Genomic DNA, 26,612 nt, shown 5'->3' with positions numbered 1-26,612 from the left:
ACTGATTGTTCTTACCAAAATAAGGCACTAGGTATTAATGACATTACTTATATATATTAGTGACAACTAAATTCCAAAGTTTAGCTATTGCATTTCTTTAATGTGGGTTATTTTCATGAGTGTGTTTTTTGGTCCTTTTCTTTTTATTTACTTGGTTCATATGGCAACATTGATTTGCAGTACTTTTCTTGTCACTAAATTCAATCTCAGCATCTGAGAAAGAATCAGCTAGAACAGGTACAGCTAATGATTAGCTAATGCTGTTTTTCTTGCCTGAAATAACAGGAAGTAGATACCTCAGTTGATAAGATAATTTATGGGATATTATACCCTTTTTGTAATGTTGTTATCTTAAATCATACAAAGTACACTTTGACATGTATTTTTTTTTTAAAGCCTTCATTTTAAAGTTTTTTTTCCTTTGGATATTTCTCTCAGGCCTCTTTTTTTTTTTTTTTTTCCTATTTGCTCCTCTTTTTATCTGGAGAAAATGTGCAGTAGCACTAAGTTTAATTTTGAGAAACTTGCTAATTCAAGGAGAAGCCATGTGCATGTGTATATATATGCTCAGTTGCTAATTCATGTCTGACTCTTTGCCACACCATGGACCTTAGCCTGCCAGGCTCCTCTGTCCATGGGATTTCCCAGGCAAAAATATTGGAGTGAGTTGCCATTTCCTCCTCCAGGAGATCTTCTCAACCCTGGGTTCAAACCCACGTCTTTTCTGTCTCCTGCATTGGCAGACAGATTCTTTACCACTGAGCTACCAGGGAATCCAAGGAGAAGGCAGCCACCTGTAAATGAGGTTTCTCAACACAAATGTTCCATGACTTGTTGAATTCCTTGACATTAATGATTCTTAGTTTACTAATGGTAATAATAACAATAATAATAATCATGGTGAATTGTATTTATAAAGTTTTTAGTAAACAGCAAGCCATGGTCTAAGCCCTCCACATGTGTGGATTTATAGAAACAAATATCTTGCAATGAATCAGACTTCAGAGAATGTTTGAGCCATTTTGGTCCATAACCGTTCTATTATTTGAAATTAATAGGTCAAGCAGACCTATCAAATTACTCATATGGGAAAAATGTGTATATTTGAGCAACAGTATCACTTTAAAGAATGCTTAGGTCAGTTGTATGTTGAGGTTCAACCACTCTTAAAGTTAAGAGCATATAGTTTCTTCCAGTTTCAACATTTGATTTTTTTTTTTTTTTTCCTATCAGTACTTATGTCAATGTCATGCTTGAGCTGTCTCGGGAAATAAAATCATGATTGATTTTAGAAGAGTTTAATAAAGTTAGTTGCATTTTCCTCTCTGTGGATTTTGTCTGTCCCTGATATATACAAAGTGATACACATTCAAAACAAACTTATGATGTAGACATTGTTCCGAGCCCTACAAAGCAGATTTGTTTACATAGCAAGCACACTCTTGTTTCTTTTGCTCCCGGCAGTTGAGATTTTGCTTATTCCTTATGCTAATTCAAATATTGATATTTTTAGAACCATTCTTTTTGCAGTCAGGGGACAAGAGAAGAAAAGAGAGAGAGAGCACAAAAGCAAATCATACACAGTCTGTACACAGAAATATGTGTACTCAAAAAAATCATAGCTCTAAGCTCCAAAGTGAACAATTCTGGACAAGTCTGTAAGTATTGATTTGTTCAGAAGTCTGAGAGTTATGTTTTGTTTTTCTCTATTCCATAAAAGGATATATGATTAAATCATATATCTTCAGTTGTGTATGACTGTTTGAATCACAACTTCAGTTGTGTCTCACTGTTTGAACTTATGGACTGTAGCCTGCCAGGCTCCTCTGACCATAGGATTCTCTAGACAAGAATACTGAAGTGTATTGCCATTTCCTATCCCAGGGGACCTTCCTAACCCAGGAATTGAATCTGCATCTCTTAATGTCTCTTGCATTGACAAGTAGGTTTCTTATTACTAGCACCATTATGATTTATAACAAAGATTATAATGTCAACCTAATCAAAATTTGTATTATAAAGATGCTTTATTTAATTTTAAATTCATCTCTTCATTATTTTTTAATTACTTAGATGTATTTACTTTTGTAATCTTTAGTATGGTGATATCATCTTCTTTTCAACAAATCTTTGAATACAGTTTTCCTTCACAGTTAATAGTCATACTTCTCAAGAAGAGATATAATTTGGTAAATTATACAGAATGGGACTGCCATGCTAATTTTAATCCAAAAGGTGCTTTGAGGTAAAACTCTGCTGGGATCTGTGTTAATCTTTAATGTCTATCAGCATGGCAATGGAAAAGGAAATGGCAACCTATCCAGGATTCTTGCCTTGAAAATTCCATGGACAGAGGTGCCTGGGGGGGCTGCAGTCCATGAGGCCACAGAGAGTCAGACATGACTGAGCATGTATGCACAACATTGCAAGAGACCCCTTCTATGTAATAGTTATAACTATTTTTGTCCTTGGTAGAAATATGTTATTATTCTTGAGTTGTTTTTATTTATTTATTTTAATTGGAGGATAATTGCTTTATAATATTGTGATGGTTGCTGTCATATATCAACATGAATCAGCTGTAAGTATACACATGTCACCCCCATCCAGGAAATCTCTATTGTCTCCCACCCCATCCCACCCCTCTAAGTTGTCCCAGACCATTGGTTTTGAGCTCCCTGCATCATATGGCAAATTTGCACTAGCTATCTATTTTGCAAATGGTGATGTATATGTTTCAATGCTACTCTCTCAATTTGTTCCACCCTCTCCTTTCCCCACTGTGTCCAGAAGTCTGTTGTCTATGCCTATGTCTCCATTGCTTCTCTGCAAATAGGTTCATCAGTACTATCATTCTTGCAATTTTTAAAGAATGGGAAATCCTGAAAACATCTGAAATTTGCAAAACTTTTTAAAAGATTCATTATAACTTATTCATTTGTAGATATATATATGTACACACACACACACATACGTAACTTTTTCTGCTAATGTAGAGCAATGGCACCCCACTCCAGTCCTCTTGCCTGGAAAATCCCATGGACGGAGGAGCCTGGTAGGCTGCAGTCCAGGGGGTCGCTAAGAGTCGGACACGACTGAGCGACTTGACTTTCACTTTTCACTTTCATGCATTGGAGAAGGAAATGGCAACCCACTCCAGTGTTCTTGCCTGGGGAATCCCAGGGACAGTGGAGCCTGATGGGCTGCCGTCTATGGGGTTGCACAGAGTGGGACACGACTGAAGCGACTTAGCAGCAGCAGCAGCAGATGTTATCATGGAAACAATGGCTTCTTTGATATATTTGAGGATGATTTTTATTGCCCACTGATGTGATTTTAAGAGTTAATATGATTAATATAAATTATTCAAAGTCTCCAGAGTAATCTATCATACTAATCTTAAACACAACAAAATATATTTTCAATTTTTATTTTGAGTCATATATTTGACAATACATGTTTACAAAGTTAAATACAAAAATATATGTTATATGTCCTACGAAAGTGAAAGAAAGTGAAAGTGAATGTTGCTCAGTCATGTCCGACTCTTTGCAACCCTAGTCCATGGCATTCTCCAGGCCGGAATACTGGAGTGAGCAGCCTTTCCCTTCTCCAAGGGATCTTCCCAACCCAGGGATCAAACCCAGGTCTCCCACATTGCAGACGGATTCTTTACCAGCTGAGTCACAAGGGAAGCCCAAGAATACTGGAGTGGGTAACCTATCACTTCTTCAGCAGATCTTCCCAACCGAGGAATCAAACAGGGGTCTCTTGCATTGCAAGCAGATTCTTTACCAACTGAGCTACCAGGGAAGCCCATATATGTCATATATATATTCTTAAGTTTTGAACTTACTTGCTTTTAATTTTAGATGTATCTTTTAAGTGCATAGTAAAGGTGAAGCAATTTTTTCTCTCTTGCCTTAAGGTTCTCTTTCAGATTCTCTTTATATTCAAAACATTCAGTGTCATTTGTATGCTACATTTACTCCTATGAATAAAAAACAAAAATCTAGTGAAAAAACTCCAATTAAGACATTGAGAAGAATTAACTTGATATTCAGAGATTTTTTTTTTTTTCTATTTTAAAACGATTTCTCATGGACGAATTAATCATAAGGAGGACCTATAAGAAATGTTTGCCAGACCCTGTGGCACTTTTTTAATTGGAGATATTTTGGAGGTTGGCCTGAGTATCAGTTGTAATAAGAAATGGCTGCTATCATCGAAACTAATACAGCATCTTACATGATGCTTTGTTTGAGTAAAGCAAATCATTCCCATAGGAAAAAAAATAATGTGTGTGGGAAATTATATCTTAACAAGAAAATATTCTTGGACATACACCAAATTCAATCATTCAGGCTCAAGCAGATTTTTCAGTTTTATTCCTTTAGATGAGTGTGAACTAAGGAATAGAACATGATCTTTAAATGTTTTTTTTTTTTTTAATTTTATTTTATTTTTAAACTTTACATAACTGTATTAGATTTGCCAAATATCAAAATGAATCCACCACAGGTATACATGTGTCACCTAATACCACCTAACTGTGGACAGCTCAGTAGACAGTAGGATCTCCTCCTCTGTGCAAATCATCAAATCTAATAACCGTTCCTCTTTTTGCACACATGTTGGTTTCTCTCTACGTTTTGCTTTTTTTGATCAGGCCCTCATTCTTAAAAGCTTCTCTGGAAATTATCTTCTCTTGAATTTTCTTTTGGTTTATAACACTCCTCTCTCATTTCTCCTTTGACGGCTAACAGATTTTCTTTCTTTTTTTCTTTCTTTTTTTTCTTATTCTCTTGTCTATTCCTTAACTTTTGTTGTGATCTTGAAAGTTTTGTGCCTGATTTTCTGCTCATCTCCAATTTAAAGATATTAATAGACCAAAAATTCTTGATTATTATATCAGGTACCTGTTTGGCAGTCTTGTGTACCCTATGAATCCTTTCTAAGAATGAATTTTTAATACTTAAATAAAATACAAAATATAGTACAGGGAATCATTCAAACTTAATTCCAAATAATTTTTAATACTTTATTAAGATAAATCAAAAGATCTAGAGATAGATCTAAAAGTGTGTGTGCTCAGTCATTAAGCATATCTGACTCTTTGCAACCCCATAGATCATAGCCTGCCAGACTCTTCTGTCCAGGAAATTTTCCAGGAAAGAATACTGGAGTGGGTTTTCATTTCCTCTTCCAGGGGATCTTCCTGACCCAGGGACTGAACCCATGTCTCCTGCATCTCCTGCATTGGTAGGAGGATTCTTTACAACGGAACCATCTGTTAATCAATTAGTCATGTCTGAATCTTTGTGACTCCAAAGACTGTAGCCAACCAGGCTCCTCTGTCCATCAAATTCTCCAGGCAAGAATACTGGAGAGGGTAGCTATTCCCTTCTCCAGGGAAGGTTCCCAATCCAAGGATCAAATCTGGTGCAGGAAAATTCTTTACCATCTGAGCCACTAGTGAAGCCCCCTGAGCCACTCGGAAGGTGGTCTAATAAGTACCATCATTTAAAAATAAGGATATGGGGGTGGTCCTAAGATGGCTGAGGAATAGGACAGGGAGACCACTTTCTCCCCTACAAATTCATCAAAAGAACATTTAAACGCTGAGTAAATTCCACAAAACAATTTCTGAATGTCAGCAGAGGACATCAGGCACCCAGAAAAGCAGCCCATTGTCTTCAAAAGGAGGTAGGAAAAAAATATAAAAGACAAAAAAATAGAGACAAAAGCGGTAGGGATGGAGCTCCGTCCTGGGAAGGGAGTCTTAAAAAGAAAAAAGTTTCCAAACACCAGGAAACACTCTCACTGCCGAGTCTGTGGCAAGCCTTGGAAGCACAGAGGGCAACATAACAAGGAGGAAAAATAAATAAATAATTAAAACCCACAGATTACAAGCCCATTGGTAACTCCCCCAGCAGAGAAGCATCACAGACACCTTCAACCACCACTAGCAAGTGGGGGCTGGGCAGGGAGGCGCGGGCTGCATGGCTTAGAGTAAGGACCGGACCTGAATGCCCCGAGGGCAATCTGAGGGAACTAACTTGTGCTAGCAAACCAGACTGCAGGATAGTTACCATGCGCAAAGCCAGCCCTAACCTAAGACACCACCAGGCCCGTGCACAGAACAAAGGACTGAACAGAGATAACTGGCTGCAGATCATCCCCCTCTGGTGACAGGCAGCCAGAGCCGGAAGGGGGCAATTGCAGCCCCAGAGAGACATTATCTACCAAACTGCAAGCAGGCTTCTTTGCTAAGACTTCTTGGAGTTCTGGACAGTCAACATCAGCCTGAAAAGGTGCACCGGTTGTACACCCAGAAAACTGAGCATCAGGGACGAGGGAGGTGATAAATCTCAGTGACCACACGCACCAAACACCTCATCACCTGAGCTGCTCGGGCCTGGGAAGGGCACAAAATGCAGGCCCAACCAAGTCTGCACCTCTGAGGACTACCTGAGTGCCTGAACCTGAACAGTTTAGACCTGGGAGGTGCATGCAGCCCAGAACTGGCCTCAGACAGTTCCCGACAGAGCAACCGAGAGCCTGAGCAGTGTGGACAGGGAGGGCACACGCGCTGTGAGTGGGGGCAGGCCCAGTGTCGCTGAGGAACTGTGACCACACACCAGTGTTATTTGTTGGTAGCGTCCTTCCCTCCCCACAGTGCAACTGAACAAGTGAGGCTAAAAAAAAGTATCCACCACTGCCCTCTTTGTGTCAGGGTGGAAATCAGACACTGAAGAGACCAGCAAACAGAAGAAGCTAAAACAGAGGGAACCACCTTGGAAGTGACAGGTGCAATAGATTAAAACCCTGTCGTTAGTACCGAATACATGGGAAGGGGCCTATAGATCTTGAGAAATATAAGCCGGGCCAAGGAACTCTCTGAAAGTGAACTGACCCCACAATACCCACAACAACATCAGAAAAAGTCCTAGATATATTTTTACTATTTTTACAATCATTCTTTTTTTTTAAGTCCTCTATTACTCCTTTAATTTTCACTTCTATAACCTACTATTACTTTGCAAAAAAAAAAAAAAAAGACCCTATTTTTTAAAAGCAAACTTCATATATATATATATACATATATATATATTTTTATATTTTATAATTTTTGTGACTTTTTTTCTTTATTTCTTTTTTTTTTTCTTTTCTTCAATAGTGTAGTTTTGAAATTCCAAACTCTACTCTAGATTTTTAATCTGTGCTTTTGGGTATTTGTTATCAATTTTGTATCTTTAAGAACCCAATCTTCAGTACCCATTTTTACTTGGGAGCGAGATTACTGGCTTGACTGGTCTCTTCCCCTTTGGACTCTCCTTTTTCTCCACCAGGTTGCCTCTGTCTCCTCCCTACCCACTCTCTTCTCTACCCAACTCTGTGAATCTCTGTGTGTTCCAGATGGTGGAGAACACTTAGGAAACTGATTACTAGCTGGATCTGTCTCTCTCCTTTTGATTCCCCCCTTTTATCCTCCTGGCCACCTCTGCCTCCTTCCTCCCTCTTCTCTTCTCTGTATAAGTCCATGAACATCTCTGAGCGGTCCAGTTGTGGAGTGCATATAAGGAAGTGATTACTGGCTAGCTTCCTCTCTCTTCTATTGATTCCACCTCATCTCATTCGGGTCACCTCTAACTCCCTCCTCCCTCTTCTCTTCTCCATGTAATGCTGTGAACCTTTCTGGGTGTGCCTTACTGTGGAGAAACTATTCATCTTTAACCTAGATGTTTTATCAGTGGTGCTGTATAGAAGGAGAAGTCTTGAGAATACTGTAAAAATAAGACTGAAAACCAGATCAGGAGGCTTAAGTCCAAACCCTGAGAATACCAGAGAACTCCTGACTCCAGGGAACATTAATTGACAGGAGCTCATCAAATGCCTCCATACCTACACTGAAACCAAGCACCACCCAAGGGCCAACACATTCCAGAGCAAGACATACTACCCAAATTCTCCAGCAACACAGGAACACAGCTCTTAGCTCCAATATACAAGCTGCCCAAAGCTCCAAAACCATTCACATCTCATAACTCATTACTGGACACTTCATTGTACTCCAGAGAGAAGAAATCCAGCTCCACCCACCAGAATACCAACACAAGCTTCCCTAACCAAGAAACCTTGACAAGCCACCTGTACAACCCCACGCACAGTGAGGAAACTCTACAATAAAGAGAACTCCACAAAGTGCCAGAATACAGAAAGGCCACCCCAAACTCAGCAATATAAACAAGATGAAGAGACAGAGGAATACCCAGCAGGTAAAGGAACAGGATAAATGCCCACCAAACCAAACAAAAGAGGAAGAGATAGAGATAAAGACCTAATAAAGAATTCCAAATAATGATAGTGAAAATGGTCAAAAATCATGAAATCAAAATGGAATCACAAATAAATAGCCTGGAGACAAGGATTGAGAAGATGCAAGAAAGGTTTAACAAGGACCTAGAAGAAATAAAAAAGAGTCAATATATAATGAATAATGCAATAAATGAGATCAAAAACACTCTGGAGGCAACAAATAGTAGAATAACAGAGGCAGAAGATTGGATTAGTGAATTAGAAGATAGAATGGTAGAAATAAATGAAACAGAGAGGAAAAAAGAAAAATGAATTAAAAGAACTGAGGACAATCTCAGAGACCTCCAGAACAGTGTTAAACTCCCCAACATTCGAATCATAGGAGTCCCAGAAGAAGAAGACAAAAAGAAAGACCATGAGAAAAATACTTGAGGAGATAATCATTGAAAACTTCCCTAAAATGGGGAAGGAAATAATCATCCAAGTCCAAGAAACCCACAGAGTCCCAAACAGGATAAACCCAAGGCAAAACACCCCAAGACACATATTAATCAAATTAACAAAGACCAAACACAAAGAACAAATATTAAAAGCAGCAAGGGAAAAACAACAAATAACACACAAGGGGATTCCCATAAGGATAACAGCTGATCATTCAATAGAAACTCTTCAGGCCAGGAGGGAATGGCAAGACATACTTAAAATGATGAAAGAAAAGAACCTACAGCCGAGAATACTGTACCCAGCAAGGATCTCATTCAAATATGAAAGGGAAATCAAAAGCTTTACAGACAAGCAAAAGCTGAGAGAGCTCAGCACCACCAAACCAGCTTTCCAACAAATGCTAAAGGAGATTCTCTAGATAGGAAACACAAAAAGAGTGTATAAACTCAAACCCAAAACAATAAAGTAAATGGCAACGGGATCATACTTATCATCAATAATTACCTTAAATGTAAATGGGTTGAATGCCCCAACCAAAAGACAAAGTCTGGCTGAATGGATACAAAAATAAAACCACTATATATGTTGTCTACAAGAGACCCACCTCAAAACAGGGACACATACAGACTGAAAGTGAAGGGATGGAAAAAGTTATTCCATGCTAATAGAGCACAAAAGAAAGAAAGCAGGAGTAGCAATATTCATATCAGATAAAATAGACTTTAAAACAAAGGCTGTGAAAAGAGACAAAGAAGGACTCTACATAATAATCAAAGGATCAATCCAAGAATATATGACAATTATAAATATATATGCATCCAACATAGGAGCACCACAATATGTAAGACAAATGTTAACAAGTATTAAAGGGGAAATTAACAATAACACAATAATAATGGGAGACTATAATACCCCACTCACACCTATGGATAGATCAACTAAACAGAAAATTAACAAGGAAACACAAACTTTAAATGATACAATAGACCAGTTAGACCTAATTGATATCTATAGGACATTTCACCCCAAGAAATGAATATCACCTTTTTCTAAAGTGCACATGGAACCTTCTCCAGGATAGATCACATCCTGGGCCATAAATCTAGCCTTGGTAAATTCAAAAAAATTGAAATCATTCCAAGCATCTTTTCTGACCACAATGCAGTGAAATTAGATCTCAATTACAGGAGAAAAACTATTAAAAATTCCAACATATGGAGGCTAAACAACACTCTGCTGAATAATCAACAAATCACAGAAGAAATCAAAAAATAAATTAAAATATGCATAGAAATGAATGAAAATGAAAACAAAACAACCCCAAACCTGTGGGACACTGTAAAAGCAGTGCTAAGGGAAAAATTCATAGCAATACAGGAATACCTCAAGAAACAAGAAAAAAGTCAAATAAATAACCTAACTATACACCTAAAGCAACTAGAAAAGGAAAAAATGAAGAACCCCAGGGTTAGTAGAAGGAAGAAAATCTTAAAAATTAGGGCATAAATAAATGCAAAAGAAACAAAAGAGACCATAGCAAAAATCAACAAAGCCAAAAAAGCTGGTTCTCTGAAAGGATAAATAAAATTGACAAACAATTAGCCAGACTCATCAAGAAACAGGGAGAAAAATCAAATCAATAAAATTAGAAATGAAAATGGAGAGATTACAAAAGACAACACAGAAATACAAAGGATCATAAGAGACTACTATCAGCAATTATATGCCATTAAAATGGACAACGTGGAAGAAATGGACAAATTCTTAGAAAAGTACAACTTTCCAAAACTGAGCCAGGAAGAAATAGAAAATCTTAACAGACCCATCACAAGCACAGAAATTGAAACTATAATCAGAAATCTTCCTGCAAACAAAAGCCCAGGTCCAGACGGCTTCACAGCTGAATTCTACCAAAAATTTAGAGAAGAGCTAACACCTATCCTACTCAAACTCTTCCAGAAAATTGCAGAGGAAGGTAAACTTCCAAACTCATCCTATGAGGCCACCATCACCCTAATACCAAAATCTGACAAAGATGCCACAAATAAAGAAAATTACAGGCCAATATCACTGATGAACATAGATGCAAAAAATCCTTAAAAAAATTCTAGCAATCAGAATCCAACAACACATTAAAAAAAATCATACACCATGACCAAGTGGGCTTTATCCCAGGGATGCAAGGATTCCTCAATATCCGCAAATCAATCAATGTAATACACCACATTAACAAATTGAAAAATAAAAGCCATATGATTATCTCAATAGATGCAGAGAAACCTTTGATAAAATTCAACATCCATTTATGATAAAAACTCTCCAGAAAGCAGGAATAGAAGGAACATACCTCAACATAATAAAAGCTATATATGACAAACCCACAGCAAACATTATCCTCAGTGGTGAAAAATTGAAAGCATTTCCCCTAAAGTCAGGAATAAGACAGGGTGCCCACTTTCTCCACTACTATTCAACATAGTTTGGAAGTTTTGGCCACAGCAATCAGAGCAGAAAAAGAAATAAATGGAATTCAAATTGGAAAAGAAGAAGTAAAACTCTCACTGTTTGCAGATGACATGATCCTCTACATAGAAAACCCTAAAGACTCCACCAGAAAATTACTAGAACTAATCAATGAATATAGTAAAGTTGCAGGATATAAAATCAACACACAGAAATCCCTTGCATTCCTATACACTAATAATGAGAAAATAGAAAGAGAAATTAAGGAAACAATTCCATTCACCATTGCAATGAAAAGAATAAAATTCTTAGGAATATATCTACCTAGAGAAACTAAAGACCTATATATAGAAAACTATAAAACACTGGTGAAAGAAATCAAAGAGGACACTAATAGATGGAGAAATATACCATGTTCATGGATCAGAAGAATCAAAGTAGTGAAAATGAGTATACTACCCAAAGCAATCTATAGATTCAATGCAATCCCTATCAAGCTACCAACAGTATTTTTCACAGAGCTAGAACAAATAATTTCACAATTTGTATGGAAATACAAAAAACCTTGAATAGCCAAAGCAATCTTGAGAAAGAAGAATGGAACTGGAGGAATCAACCTGCCTGACTCCAGGCTCTACTACAAAGCCACAGTCATCAAGACAGTATGGTACTGGCACAAAGACAAAAATATAGATCAATGGAACAAAATAGAAAGCCCAGAGATAAATCCATGCACATATGGACACCTTATCTTTGACAAAGGAGGCCAGAATATACAACGGATTAAAAACAATCTCTTTAACAAGTGGTGCTGGGAAAACTGGTCAACCACTTGTAAAAGAATGAAACTAGAATGCTTTCTAACACAATACACAAAAATGAACTCAAAATGGATTAAAGATCTAAATGTAAGACCAGAAACTATAAAACTCCTAGAGAAGAACATAGGCGAAATACTTTCCAACATAAATCACAGCAGGATCCTTTATGACCCACCTCCCAGAATATTGGAAATAAAAGCAAAAATAAACAAATGGGACTCAATCAAACTTAAAAGATTCTGCCCAACAAAGGAAACTCTAAGCAAGGTGAAAAGACAATCTTAAGAATGGTAGAAAATAATAGTAAATTAAGCAACTGACAAGCAACTAATCTCAAAAATATACAAGCAACTCCTACAGCTCAATTCCAGAAAAATAAATGACCCAATCAAAAAATGGGCCAAAGAACTAAATAGACATTTCTCCAAAGAAGACATACAGATGACTAACAAACATATGAAAAGATGCTCAACTTCACTCATTATCAGAGAAATGCAAATCAAAACCACAATGAGGTACCATTTCACGCCAGTCAGAATGGCTGCGATCCAAAATTCTACAAGCAATAAATGCTGTAGAGGCTGTAGAGAAAAGGGAAGGCTCTTACACTGTTGGTGGGAATGCAAACTAGTACAGCCACTATGGAGAACACTGTGAATATTGCTTAAAAAACTGGAAATAGAACTGCCTTATGACCCAGCAATCCCACTGCTTGTCATACATACCAAGGAAACCAGAATTGAAAGAGACACGTGTACCCCAATGTTCATCGCAGCACTATTTATAATAGGACATGGAAGCAACCTAGATGTCCATCAGCAGATGAATGGATAAGAAAGCTGTGGTACATATACACAATGGAACCATTAAAAAGAATACATTTGAATTAGTTCTAATGAGGTGGATGAAACTGGAGCCTATTATACAGAGTGAAGTAAGCCAGAAAGAAAAACACCAATACAGTATACTAACACATATATATGGAATTTAGAAAGATAGTAACGATAACCCTGTATGTGAGACAGCAAAAGAGACACAGATGTATAGAACAGTCTTTTGACTCTGTGGGAGAGGGAGAGGGTGGGATGATTTTGGAGAATGGCATTGAATCATATATAATATCATATATGAAATGAATTGCCAGTCCAAGTTTGATGCATGATACTAATTGCTTAGGGCTGGTTCACTGCGATGACCCAGAGGGATGGTACTGGGAGGGAGGAAGGAGGGGGGTTCGGGATGGGGAACACGTGTATACCTGTGGTGGATTCATGTTGATGTATGGCAAAACCAATACAATATTGTAACGTAATTAACCCCCAATTAAAATGAATAAATTTATATTTTAAAAATAAAATAAAAATAAGAAAATGCCCCAATAATATTTCAAAATTTTATGTGATATGAAAGGGCCTGTGATCCATGTTGGTGACAAAACAGAGATACTGTTAAAACAGAGACGCTACTCTGATATATTGTCTATATCAATAAACTGAAGGGAATGATAGTTTTGAGAGATTAGTGAAAATAACATGAGAGTTTTTCCCTTCAAGACCGCAGACCCCTAACTTCTGTGCATGGATCCTTTAGGTTAAACCCACCTTCTCTAGATTACCTCTTCTCCTCATGTTCTGTTTATTCACAGTTCTTATCATAATGTTTTGTAATAAATAATTCATTGTCTTTCTCACTGATATGATATGTTTTGACAACTTTTTGTGTTTGACAACTTGGCCAGTGCTGAATCAAAACATATTTTTGAACAAGGGAAGAGATATTGACTTTAATTCCCAGAATCTCTCCTGAAATCTAGATGTGTGTAGGCAACTTTTAATAAGATTTGTCTGTTCTAGTCATGAATGTGAGTTGCAATGCAGCATGAGAGCTATGACAAAGACCTAAAGAATCTAATATTCCCAATATGTTGGCCCCAATACTCTTCTTTTCAGGTTCTATTCTATGTCCACACTGAGTGAAAGAAAGAGGCCTATGTATGTATGTAATACATCAAATAAGAAAATTGAAATGTTCTAACGCAAAGAGAGGATGAAAAATTACAGGTTGTCTCTATTTAGCTCTATTTTATTATGCATAAATATAACATAAAAGAGATACAGGAGTGAGTAATTCAGGACTATATATGGAGAAGGGACACTAGCCAAGGAATATTTGACCTTGAGTCCCTCAGCTTAAGAAGAAAAATACTAAGGTGACAATGCTCTAATATTCCTGAGACAAACCCCTTAACAAAACAAATTATCAAAAGCTTAGGAATGAGTTGCCCCAAGTTGTTGCCATGTATAGAAGTTCTACAAAACTACAGGTTCTTGTTAATCAAGACTCCTGGAGCATAACTCTACTGAAGAAGTCATGTATCTTGTGATATTCAGAGCAATCCATCTGAAAATTCTTCAAAATTGATTACCAAAAGCTTAAAGCACCAGTAAGAAGCTGTGGACAGATTAAACATCAAGCAAGGCTTAAGATTGTAGGTTCAAGGTTGCAGCTGGTATAAAGAGCAAAGTTGACTTCCATCCCTCAGTTCTTTTCTTCTGAATATTCAGTGTTGATTATGAGCAAGATCTCATAACACCAGCCAAGTTGGAATTACAACTTTTGCTGCTATGCTTGTTTGCAAATAAAATAAAAGCAAGCAGAAAAACAGACATATGGTTAAAAGGATGGTAGAATGTGGAAAAGAGATTGAACATTATTAAACTATCATTCCCAGGAATTAATAACAGTTTTATATTAATAACCTTACAGTTGACTGCATGAAATGCCAAAACAGAAATTAAATTTTCATTTGTGAACAGGAATAATGAGGGAATATAAAAAAGATCAGGCTTGGGTTTTTCTGCAAGTGAAGATTAATAATTGCCTAAGGTCTACATCCAGAATTAAGACACATATTTGGTTGTAGAGAAACATAATTCATTGGATGTATAGGTACTCTAAAACTGGACTTCAATCAGGGCATGTGTTGGATGAACATCCTGTTTCACCACTTTGGAATGAATACATTTTTTATACCATTGCCAATTTCATTATATGCATGGAGGAAAGTAAATACATACTTTTCAGAAAAAAAAATGTGATATAAAACAGACTACTTAAAAATAATAGACCTAATGGCACCCCACGCCAGTTCTCTTGCCTGGAAAATCCCATGGATGGAGGAGCCTGGTAGGCTGCAATCCATGGGGTCGCTAAGAATCAGACACGACTGAGTGACTTCACTTTCACTTTTCACTTTCATGCATTGGAGAAGGAAATGGCAACCCACTCCAGTGTTCTTGCCTGGAGGATCCCAGGGGCAGGGAAGCCTGGTGGGCTGCTGTCTATGGGGTCACACAGAGTCGGACACGACTGAAGTAACTTAGCAGCAGCAGCAATATAAATATTCTGCTCCATGTCATCAGGTTAGTTGCTGAGAGCGATTAATATCTAAAAGATGGTCTAACCTTTTTATAAAAAGCAGGCAATAAGAAATAAATTAATTTGTATTATTGTTTTTTAAACTATATAATATTAATGTGATTTACAGGTGGTCTACAGTCCATAGGGTAGCAAAGCGTTGAACACAACTGAGCAACTTAGCACACACGTTCTATGGTTCTATTTTTTCAACACTTTAGAAACATTATTTATCATGTGTCATCAATTCAGTCACTCAGTCATGTCCAACTCTTTAAGACCCCATGGATTGCAGCATATCAGGCTTCCCTGTCCATCAATAACTACCAGAGCTTGCTCAAACTCATGTTCATCTAGTCAGTGATGCCATCCAACCATCTAATTCTCTGTTGTCCCCTTCTCCTTTTGTCTTCAATCATTCCCAGCATCAGGGTCTTTTCCAATGAGCCAGTTTTTGCATCAGGTGGCCAGAATATTATAGCTTTAGCATCAGTCCTTCCAATGAATGCCCAAGACTCATTTTCTTTAGGATTGACTGGTTTGATATCCTTGCAATCCAAGGAATTCTCAACAATCTTCTCAAACACCAAAGTTCAAAAGCATCAATTATTCAGTGCTTTGTTTTCTTTATGGTCCAATTCTTACATCAACGCAGGATACTGGGAAAACCATAGCTTTGACTATACAGGCCTTTGTCAGCCAAGCAATGTCTCTGCTTTTTAATATGCTGTCTAGGTTGGTCATAGCTTTTCTTACAAGGAGCTGGAGTCTTTTAATTTCATGGCTGCAGTCACCATGTGCAGTTGTTTTGGAGCCAAAGAATATAAAGCAGGGCAAAGGCTAACAAAGTTTTGCCAAAAGAATGCACTGGTCATAGCAAACAACAGAAGAGATGACTGTACACATGGACATCACCAGATGGTCAATGCTGAAATCAGATTAATTATATTCTTTGCAGCAGAAGAGGGAGAAGTTCTATACAGTCAACAAAAGCAAGACTGGGAGCTGACTGTGGCTCAGATCTTTAACTCTTTACTGCAAAATTCAGACTTAAATTGAAGAAAGCAGGGAAAACCACTAGACCATTCAGGTATGCCCTAAATCAAATCCCTTATGATTATACAGTGGAAGTAACAAATAGATTCAAGGGATTAGATCTGACAGAGTCCCTGAAGAACTATGGATGGAGGTTCATAACATTGTACAGGAGGCTGTGCTCAAAACCATCCCCAAGAAAAGGAAATACAAAAGCAAAATGGTTATTTGAGAAGGCCTTACAAATAGCTCAGAAATTAAGAGAAGCAAAAGGCAAAGGAGCAAAGGAAAGATATAACCATCTGAATGTAGAGTTCCAAAGAATAGACGGAGAGATAAGAAAGTGTTCCTAAATGATCATGTGTACATATGCATATTAAATATGTCAAATTCCAGGTCATGTATGGATGTGAGAGTTGGACTGGGAAGAAAGCTGAGCGCTGAAGAATTGATGCTTTTGAACTGTGGTGTTGGAGAAGACTCTTGAGAGTCCCTGGGACTGAAAGGCGATCCAACCAGTCCATTCTGAAGGAGATCAGCCCTGGGTGTTCTTTGGAAGGAATGATGCTAAAGCTGAAACTCCAGTACTTTGGCCACCTGATGTGAAGAGTTGACTCATTGGAAAAGACTCTGATGCTGGGAGGGATTGGGGGCAGGAGGAAAAGGGGACGCCAGAGGATGAGATGGCTGGATGGCATCACCAACTCGATGGTCGTGAGTTTGAGTGAACTCCGGGAGTTGGTGATGGACAGGGAGGCCTGGTGTGCTGTGATTCATGGGGTCGCAAAGAGTTGGACATGACTGAGCAACTGAACTGAACTGAACTGAACTATTTCTGAAGCCCTTGTAATCCAAGTCTCAGTGCAGAGGATACCATTCACTTCAGTCTATTACATGATTCATTTGGTCCTTAATGTACCTAAGATATTGATAGCTATTTCAACAATTTGACTATTGTTGCTTATAAATATTTTGACAAAAACATTTTCCCACCCCTTTGGCTGCAATTACTGGGGAATTATGGTGAAATATATTTATTGATATTATTGTTCTTATTCTGGATTTTAAATTCTTTACACAAGCAAGATTCATGATGATCTCTGGATTCTAGCTTTAACATCCTAAGCATACAGTGAACATGAGTTAGAAAATATATTAGAGTGTCAATCAAGAAGGCATAATTTAATTCTCAGCTACTCCCTACTAGTGTATGGGTACGGTGGTGAGATAAGAAAATGCTATAGGTATTTCTGTTTAATAATAGGGTGACCTAGAAGAGGTTACCTTACAATTTTACTTAGTTTTACCTACTATGAAGAACTGTTCTAAGATTTCACCAGTGCCTCAATGGTAAATATCCACCTGCTAATGCAACAGACACAGGTTTGACCCCTGATCTGGGAAGATCCCCCATGCCATAAAGCAGCTAAGCCTGTGTGCCACAACTATTGAGCCTGTGCTCTAGAGTCTGGGAGCCAACTACTGAAGCCTGAGCACCCTAGAACTGGTGTTCCTAAACAAGAGAAGCCAATGCAATGAGAAGCCTGTGCACCATAATAAAGAGTAGGTTCCACCTGCCACAACTAGAGAAAAGCCCGCACAGCAACGAGGACTCAGCACAGCCAAAAATAAATAAATAAAATTATTATTTTTAAAAAAGTACTGTTCAAGAACCTGAATGCCAGCAATAAACAAATATAATTATCTTACTCCCATTATGCTTACATTCTCCAGGTATTAAAGTCTGTGTCAGAAGCAATATACAAAAACACATAGATATATAATTTGCATGCAATTATATGATGCAAGTGCTCTAAATAGTAATGAATCAGAACACAACAAAGAAGAACAGTGTAGTGATTGGGAGTGCTTTTGTTGAGGGCTGTTAGATCCTCCTTGAGCAGAGACATAAAAAAGTTAGAGCACATGTCATATCGGGTGAATGGATGATAAGACTGCCCACCACAGGACCAGCAAATCCAAGGGCTTTGAGGAATCTGTGTGCTTGGTGTGGTTGATGAATAAAAAGAAGGCAAGTGTGGCTGGAACACAGTGGTGAGAAGATGGAGTGGTTACGGAAGTGGAGAGATAGATCACGTAAGCTTTTTTGGTGTGAATGTTGAGCTCGCACATGGCACAAAGGATTGACCCTAGCACCATGTTAAGGGAACTCAGCCAACCCTTAGCCTGGATTCTGCCTGCACTAAGGATCCCTAAAGATGGCTCCAGCCCCTGCACTGAGTTTTTGCACAAGAAAATACCATGCTGCCACAGTATCATGTCTACAGCCACATTACCAAACCATTGTCAGTAATTTTCTACTCACCCTTCTTCTGTAGTTTTCCTTTTTTCCCTAGCCCCCTTCCTGTTTCCCTCTGGTATTTTATATGAGCATCTGTGACTTCTGGAGGAGAAAAATGGGAGAGTCAGGTGACTAAAGGGACAATTTAAGTGATCCTGGCTTTGCTACACTGTCCTGAATTAAATCTCAGGCCTCCTGCTGACCCCAGAAGAATTTCCTAAACATTGGATTAAACAGTTAGAGTTGATCCAAGGACTACATTGAGCAGAGACCCAGGAGAAGTGAATTACCAAATATATTTCAGTAGAACTGAAAAATGTGTTGGAAAAAGGATCTGGAGAAATTCATTCAGAGTCATAGAATCTAATCTATTCAGTTAATTGATGATAAATATGGGACCAAAATAGCATGTGGTGAGCAAGGCTAGTTTTACAGATTTAAGAAAGATATTTACCTACTCTGATATTAGATATACTTGCAAAGAACAAATTCTATAACAACTTTTTTTTTCCAAAATTCTTAAAATTCCAGAGTGAGATACTTATAATTATGTAGTTAGCATTCCCTTTTCTGCAGTCCAGAGTCCTAATTTAAATGCACATCTAAGAGTATCATGGTAAACTCTCAATTATTTTACTGTAAGTGTGTGAACACATAGGAAAAGGAAATCAGGAAAAAATAAAAGATTCTTGAAATATGGGAGTAAAAAAATGCAGGAAATAGGGCAAAAATATTAAAAGGCTGGAGGGAGAATGAACTCACTCTTTATCTGTTTCACAAATTTGCTAATGTCTGTCCAAAGGGAAGAATAAAATTTGGACCAAACCATAGTCAAGGAAAGATTTTTCTCTACAAATATGAGCATAAGCAACAAATTGCCAGTCGATTAATTGGAAATTGTTTGTAACAGAAAATATTGAAGAGTGTTTTTTCTGCTTGTTTTCAGAAATAATTGTAATTAATTTTGACATTTATTAAGCAGATCCATGATTACTTTTCTATAATATGTATGTATGTATATGTGTGCATATCTGTGTGAATATAAATGTATATGTGTGAACATATATGATAGTCTTTATCTTAACCCAATAAATTATATAGCATTATTACACTAATTTAGTAGTTGTAGAAATTTAAGCATGAAAGAGTAAATGACTTATCCAAGACTACATAGCTAATAACTAATCTAGGATTGGAACACAAGCAGCTCCACGCTAGAGTCTATGAATTTTAACACTATGAATAAACAACATAATATTTTGTGCCTACAAGTATAGAAACTTTGTATTTCCTACTGACAAATTATTTGCTTTCATGTAAATGCAGTCCTGTATTTTTTGGGATTGCAGAGTCGGACACGACTAAGTGACTGAACTGAACTGAACTGAACTGAATTATAGTCTTGGGCTTCCGTGGTGGCTCAGATGGTAAAGAATCTGACTGCAATGAGGGAGACCTGGGTTCAATCCCTGGGTTGGGAAGATCCCCAGGAGGAGGGCATGGCAATCCACTCCAGTAGTCTTGCCTAGAGAATCCTCATGGGCCTAGGAACCTGGTGGGCTACAGTCCATGGGGTCACAGTATAATTGATAAATACCATGGTCACAATAAAATGACAAGCACACAAACCTTACATTTCTATCTCCCAGGGGAATAAATGTAAAAATGCTCAAGAATTAGATCATAACTTCACTGGAAAGAGTGATCCCGTGCAGTAAAAAACAACTTCAGGAACTGAGTTTGAAGACCACAGACCAAATAGCAGTATGGCGATGAGTAAGTTATTTAATTTTCTTTTTTTTTTTTTAATTTTTTATTATTTTTTTTTTACTTTACAAGTTATTTAATTTTCAAACTTTCATTTTTTCACCTACAAAATGTGTAATAATATATTCCAATATTTTGTGAAACAGAAATAATACATGTAAAACAGCTGGCATTTGGTAGACAAAAAATGATGAATACATACATCAATAAAATTAACTAGCAAATTTGTTTTGTCCTCCTTTTAAAGTGAAAATAAAGCCAGATTAGAAATAGAGATTTTAATTTCTACATAAGCTTTTTGACAAAAGAATAGAATATCTATTGTGGACTCTCTCCCAATGAGAACCTATAAAACACTTGGAAAGTTATAGACTCTCTTATAATGGAGAAAGAGACCAAAGAGTCTTAAATAGAAAATATACCTTCATGTTCTCAGCAAACTTGAATTATACTAAAGCCCAAGGAAAACAATACCAATCTATTGAAAGCACTAAGACTTTATGACCACTCTGGGTAAAGCTCTATTTGCCCTATATGTCATGTAAATACAATGCCACCATTTATTTCATATATTTTAGTTGTTATAAAGCAATCAGGTTTTAAAAGAAATAGGTTTCTTGGCAGTAAGAATTTGTGTTATCAACTCAAAATAAAATAGTAATTTCTCCACCAGCCAATCACACACAAGGGAGAAAACCACCATTCTAAATTATGTAAAGGGAATAAAAATAGTGGTTCTAAAAAGCTTCTAAAGCCATCATTTAGAATGAAAGCTTTAAAATGACTTCAGCTATCTATGGCATCTATAGACTTGTAAGATAACAAAGTGTTTTCAAAGTGCTGATCACACCCCAAAGTTGAATATATATCCTCCAAAGCATGTGAGTTGGGATATAGGAGAGCAATGCTGAGCGCTGCTTGCATTTAAATCGGCCATATTTGTTGTAGAAAAATAACAACCATATGGCCCTTATCTCAAAATACTATTCCTTGAAGACCATCGTTTGCATTTGTAACTCCTTCTTTTTAAATTTAAAATAGGCAGATATGGTATTTGTTTATGTTATGTATCCATGTCTGCCTAATTTAATATTCTCAGATTCTGATTAAGAAAATTAGTATGACTTTTTTTTTTTTTAATTCTGTTAAAAAAGTTGGAGGGGAAGAAAAAATGCATAAAGTTTTAAATGTGTGATTTTTATAAAAGCATACTGATTTATAGCATGGGGCAAAAGAGAGATTCTTAACATTTTAAAATACTATTTTTGTTTTCAAATATTGCCTTGACAAAATTCCAAACGTTTTCATTATGCACCATTGGTAAGGCTGTAAGAGAAATACTTTTGTATCTACTTATTGGCAGGAATGTAAATGGTTCAATCCCTATTATTGGAATTTGGTGATACCTAGAAAATTTACATATATATTTTTCCCTTTGATCCAGCAATCTCACTTTTAGGTAACTAAAACACAAAAGGACAATTACCACAGACTACTCACTGAAGCACCGATTGTTAAAGCAAAAGCCTGGAAATAACTCAAATATTGATAGATAGGGAACTGATTGTTAAATTATGGCAAAAGCACATAATGGAGTACTGTACGTCTAAAAAGTGGAGTAAAAATATCTCTATATACTACCTAAGTTTGACCTCCAGGGTACACTGATAAGTTAATAAAAAGCAAAATAAAAACAAGATATTTCTTATTTATAATTCAGAATTGTTTAGTTACTAAGTCCTGTCCAACTCTTTATGACCCCATGAACTGCAGCACACCAGGCTTCACTGTCCTTCACTATCTCCCAGTGTTTGCTCAAACTCATGTCTGTTGAGTCCATGATGCTATCCAACCATCTCATCCTCTGTGGCCCCTTCTCTTGTTCTCAATTTTTTGGCTTCCCAGGTGCTAGTGGTAAAGAACCCACCTGCCAATGCAGGAGTCACAGGAGACTCAAGTTTGCTACCTGGGTCAGGAAAGATCCCCTGGATGTGGGCATGGCATATTACTCCAATATTTTTGCCTGGAGAATCTCATGGACAGAGGAGCCTGGAGGGCTACAGTCCAAAGAGTCACAGAGAATTTGACAGGACTGCAGTGACTTAGTACAGATAGGTTTGTCATAGCTTCTCCTTCAAGGAGCAAGTGCCTTTGAATTTCGTGGCTGCAGTCACCATCCACAGTGATTTTGGAGCCCAATAAAATAAAATCTGTTTGTTGTAGTTTCCTGGGACTGGATGCCATGATCTTAGTTTTTTGAATGTTGAGTTTTGTCTTTATTTAAATTTATTTACTTTTTATTGTAGGATAATTGCTTTACGGAATTTTGCTGTTTTCTGTCAAACCTCAACATGAATCAGCCATCAGATCAGATCAGATCAGATCAGTCACTCAGTCGTGTCGGACTCTTTGCGACCCCATGAATTGCAGCACGCCAGGCCTCCCTGTCCATCACCAACTCCCAGAGTTCACTCAGACTCACTTCCATCGAGTTAGTGATGCCATCCAGCCATCTCATCCTCTGTCGTCCCCTTCTCCTCTTGCCCCCAATCCCTCCCAGCATCAGAGTCTTTTCCAATGAGTCAACTCTTCGCATGAGGTGGCCAAAGTACTGGAGTTTCAGCTTTAACATCATTCCTTCCAAAGAAATCCCAGGGCTGATCTCCTTCAGAATGGACTGGTTGGATCTCCTTGAAGTCCAAGGGACTCTCAAGAGTCTTCTCCAACACCACAGTTCAAAAGCCATAGGTATACATATATCCCCTCCATTTTGAATCTCCTTCCCATCTCCCTCCCCATCCTACCCCTATAGGTTGATACAGAGTCCCTGTTTGAGTTTCCTGAGCCATACAGCAAATTCCCATTGGCTATCTATTTTACATATGGTAATATAAGTTTCCATGTTACTCTTTACATACATCTCACCCTCTCCTCCCCTCTCTCCATGTCTATAAGTCTATTCTCTATGTCTGTTTCTCCATTGTTGCCCTGAAAATAAATTCTTCAGTACTATTTTTCTAGATTCCGTATATATGTGTTAGAATACTGTACTAATCTTTCTCTTTCTGACTCACTTCACTCTGTCTAATAGGTTCTAGGTTCATCCACCTCATTAGAACTGACTCAAATGTCTTCCCTTTTATGGCTGAGTAATATTGCATTGTGTATATGTATTACAACTTCTTTATCCATTCATCTGTCTATGGACATCTAAGTTGGTTCCATGTTCTAGCTATTGTAAATAGTGCTGCAATGAACAATGGGATACATGTGTCTCTTTCAATTTTGGTTTCCTCAGGGGATATGCCTAGGAATGGAAATGCTGGGTCATATGGTGGTTTTATTCCTAGTTTCTTAAGGAATCTCCATACCATCTTACATAGTGGCTGTGTCAATTAACATTCCCACCAACAGTGCAACAGTGTTCCTTGTCTCCGTACCCTTTCCAGCATTTATTGTTTGTAAACTTTTGATGAGGGCCGTTCTGACCGGTGTGAGGTGATATCTCATTGTAGTTTTGATTAAAATTTTTCTAATAATGAGTGATATTGAGCATTTTTTCATGTGTTTGTTAGCCATCTGTATGTCTTCTTTGGGGAAATGTCTGTTTAAGTCTTTTCCCCACTTTTTGATTGGGTTGTTTGTTTTTCTAGTATTGAGTTGTAGGAGCTGCTTGTATATTTTGGAAATTAATCCTTTGTCAGTTGTTTCATTTGCTATTATTTTCTCCCATTCTAAGGGTTGTCTTTTCACCTTGCTTATAGTTCCCTTTGCTGTGCAAAAGCTTTTAAGTTTAATCAGGTCCCACTTATTTACTTTTATTTTTATTTTCATTACTCTAGGAGGTGAGTCATAGAGGATCTTGGTTTGATTTATGTCATCAAGTGTTCTGCCTATGTTTTCCTCTAAGAGTTTTATAGTTTCTAGTCTTAAGTTTAGGTCTTTAATCCATTTTATCTTTTTGTATGGTGTTAGCAAGTGTTCTAATGTCACTCTTTTACATGTAGCTGTCCAGTTTTCCCAGCACCATTTATTGAAGAGACTGTCTTTGCCCTATTGTATAGTCTTGCCTCCTTTGTCAAAAATAAGGTACTCATAGGTGCATGGGTTTATATCTGGACTTTGTATCTTGTTCCATTAGTCTTTGTTTCTGTCTTTGTGCCAGTAGCATACTGTCTTGATGACTGTAGCTTTGTAGTATAGCCTGAAGTCAGGAAGCTTGATTCCTCCAGTTCCATTCTTCTTTCTCAAAGACTGCTTTAGCTATTCAGGATCTTTTGTGTTTCTACATGAATTGTGAAGTTAAATGTTGAGTTTTAAGCCAACTTTTTCATTCTCTTCTTTCTCCCTCATCAAGAGGCTCTGTTGTTCCTCTTCACTTTCTGCCATTAGGGTGGTACTATCTTCATATCTGAAATTATTGGATATTTCTCCCAGAAATCTTGATTCCAGTTTGTGGGTCTTCCAGCTCAGCATTTCTCATGATGTATTCTGCATATAAGTTAAATAAGCAGAGTGGCAATATGTAGCCTTGACACACTCCTTTACCAATTTTGAACCATTCATTTGTTCCATGTCTGGTTCTAACTATTACTTCTTGCCCTGCATACAGATTTCTCAGGAGACAGGTAAGGTGGTCCGGTATTCCCATCTCTTAAGAATGTTCCAGTTTGTTGTATCCACACCATCAAAGGCCTAATTATATGTTCATAAAATTTTACAATGTTTTTAAAGCTTTTAATAGTGTGTATGTTTCTCTGTTTTGGTACTGAAAATGGTGTTTTATAAAGATTTTCCTTTTTTTTTTTTGGTCCAGTGATAATTTAAACTTGAAAATGTAACTTATGAGATTCATATTACATGTCTTCATATACCAAGTTCCAAGAACATTTTGTTGGATATGATTTTCATCTTAAAACTGCATTCAGCCATATCAAATCCAAAGTCCAGTGCTTAAAAATAAGAGCTTTTTCTACTTTACACTTAAACTTTACTTTCCACTGTTATTCACTTAGACTTTGTGCTTTATCTCCACCTCGTGTAATAAATTTCTGATTTTTTAATGGACTGTCATGTGTACTGGAGAAGGAAATGGCAACCCACTCCAGTATTCTTGCCTGGAGAATCCCAGGGACCGGGGAGGGTGTTGGGCTGCCGTCTCTGGGGTCACACAGAGTCAGACATGACTGAAGCGACTTAGCAGCAGCAGTCATGTGTATTGGTAAACTTCATTACCTAACCAGCCTTCATAAGAAATTCATCTCACCAATCTTTCACTATATCTCAGTTGTAAATATGAACAAGATTTCAATGAACCATCTCCCAGTTTGTCCAACCATGTAAATGCTTATTATTTTTTATTGAATATAAAAAGCAGTGTTTTATTGTTTGGCAAACAACAGAGATAGACTATAAACTATTATAGGCATTGAATTTGTTTCTAAGTTAAGCTCCATTAATAACTGGAAAATGTATATATAATCTCAATTACATATATTTTTGAAAATAGTATGTCAATTTCCATAAATTTGATTTTCTTTAATAAAAATATAATTGACCTACTAAAGTAAACATGTATTTCAAGTTCAGCCTTCTTTCAAAATGTTCTTGGTGTCAGTTTGTTTCAGTGGGAAGATAAACACAGCAGTGGATTGAGATATGTTTTAAAAAATGACATTTTCTAATCTCTGGTCAAGCAGTATTCACTGGCTTCCTTCTGGGCTTCCCATTTACTGGAATAATTCTAAGGAGAATGCACTGACCATGTAAACTTGACCAAGGTGGGCATCTAAAGGAAGTCCATCTGCCATGCAAATTTTCATTCTCTGTTTAGTATATTAATTGATATTACCAATTAAGTAAGCAATTTACTAATTATTTCTTAGATCCAAATCAACAATTAATGTTTAATTATCCATATTATTTTTTAAATTGATAGTTAAATTCTCCTAGGTACGAAAATCACTTCAGTCAATTTGATAACTCTACCATCCTAAAGGAGATCAGTCCTGGGTGTTCATTGGAAGGACTGATGTTGAAGCTGA

The sequence above is a fragment of the Bubalus kerabau genome, chromosome 2, assembly GCF_029407905.1.
Source record: "Bubalus kerabau isolate K-KA32 ecotype Philippines breed swamp buffalo chromosome 2, PCC_UOA_SB_1v2, whole genome shotgun sequence".
Classification (NCBI taxonomy): Eukaryota; Metazoa; Chordata; class Mammalia; order Artiodactyla; family Bovidae; genus Bubalus; species Bubalus kerabau.
Note: the sequence above shows the minus strand (reverse complement) of the source record.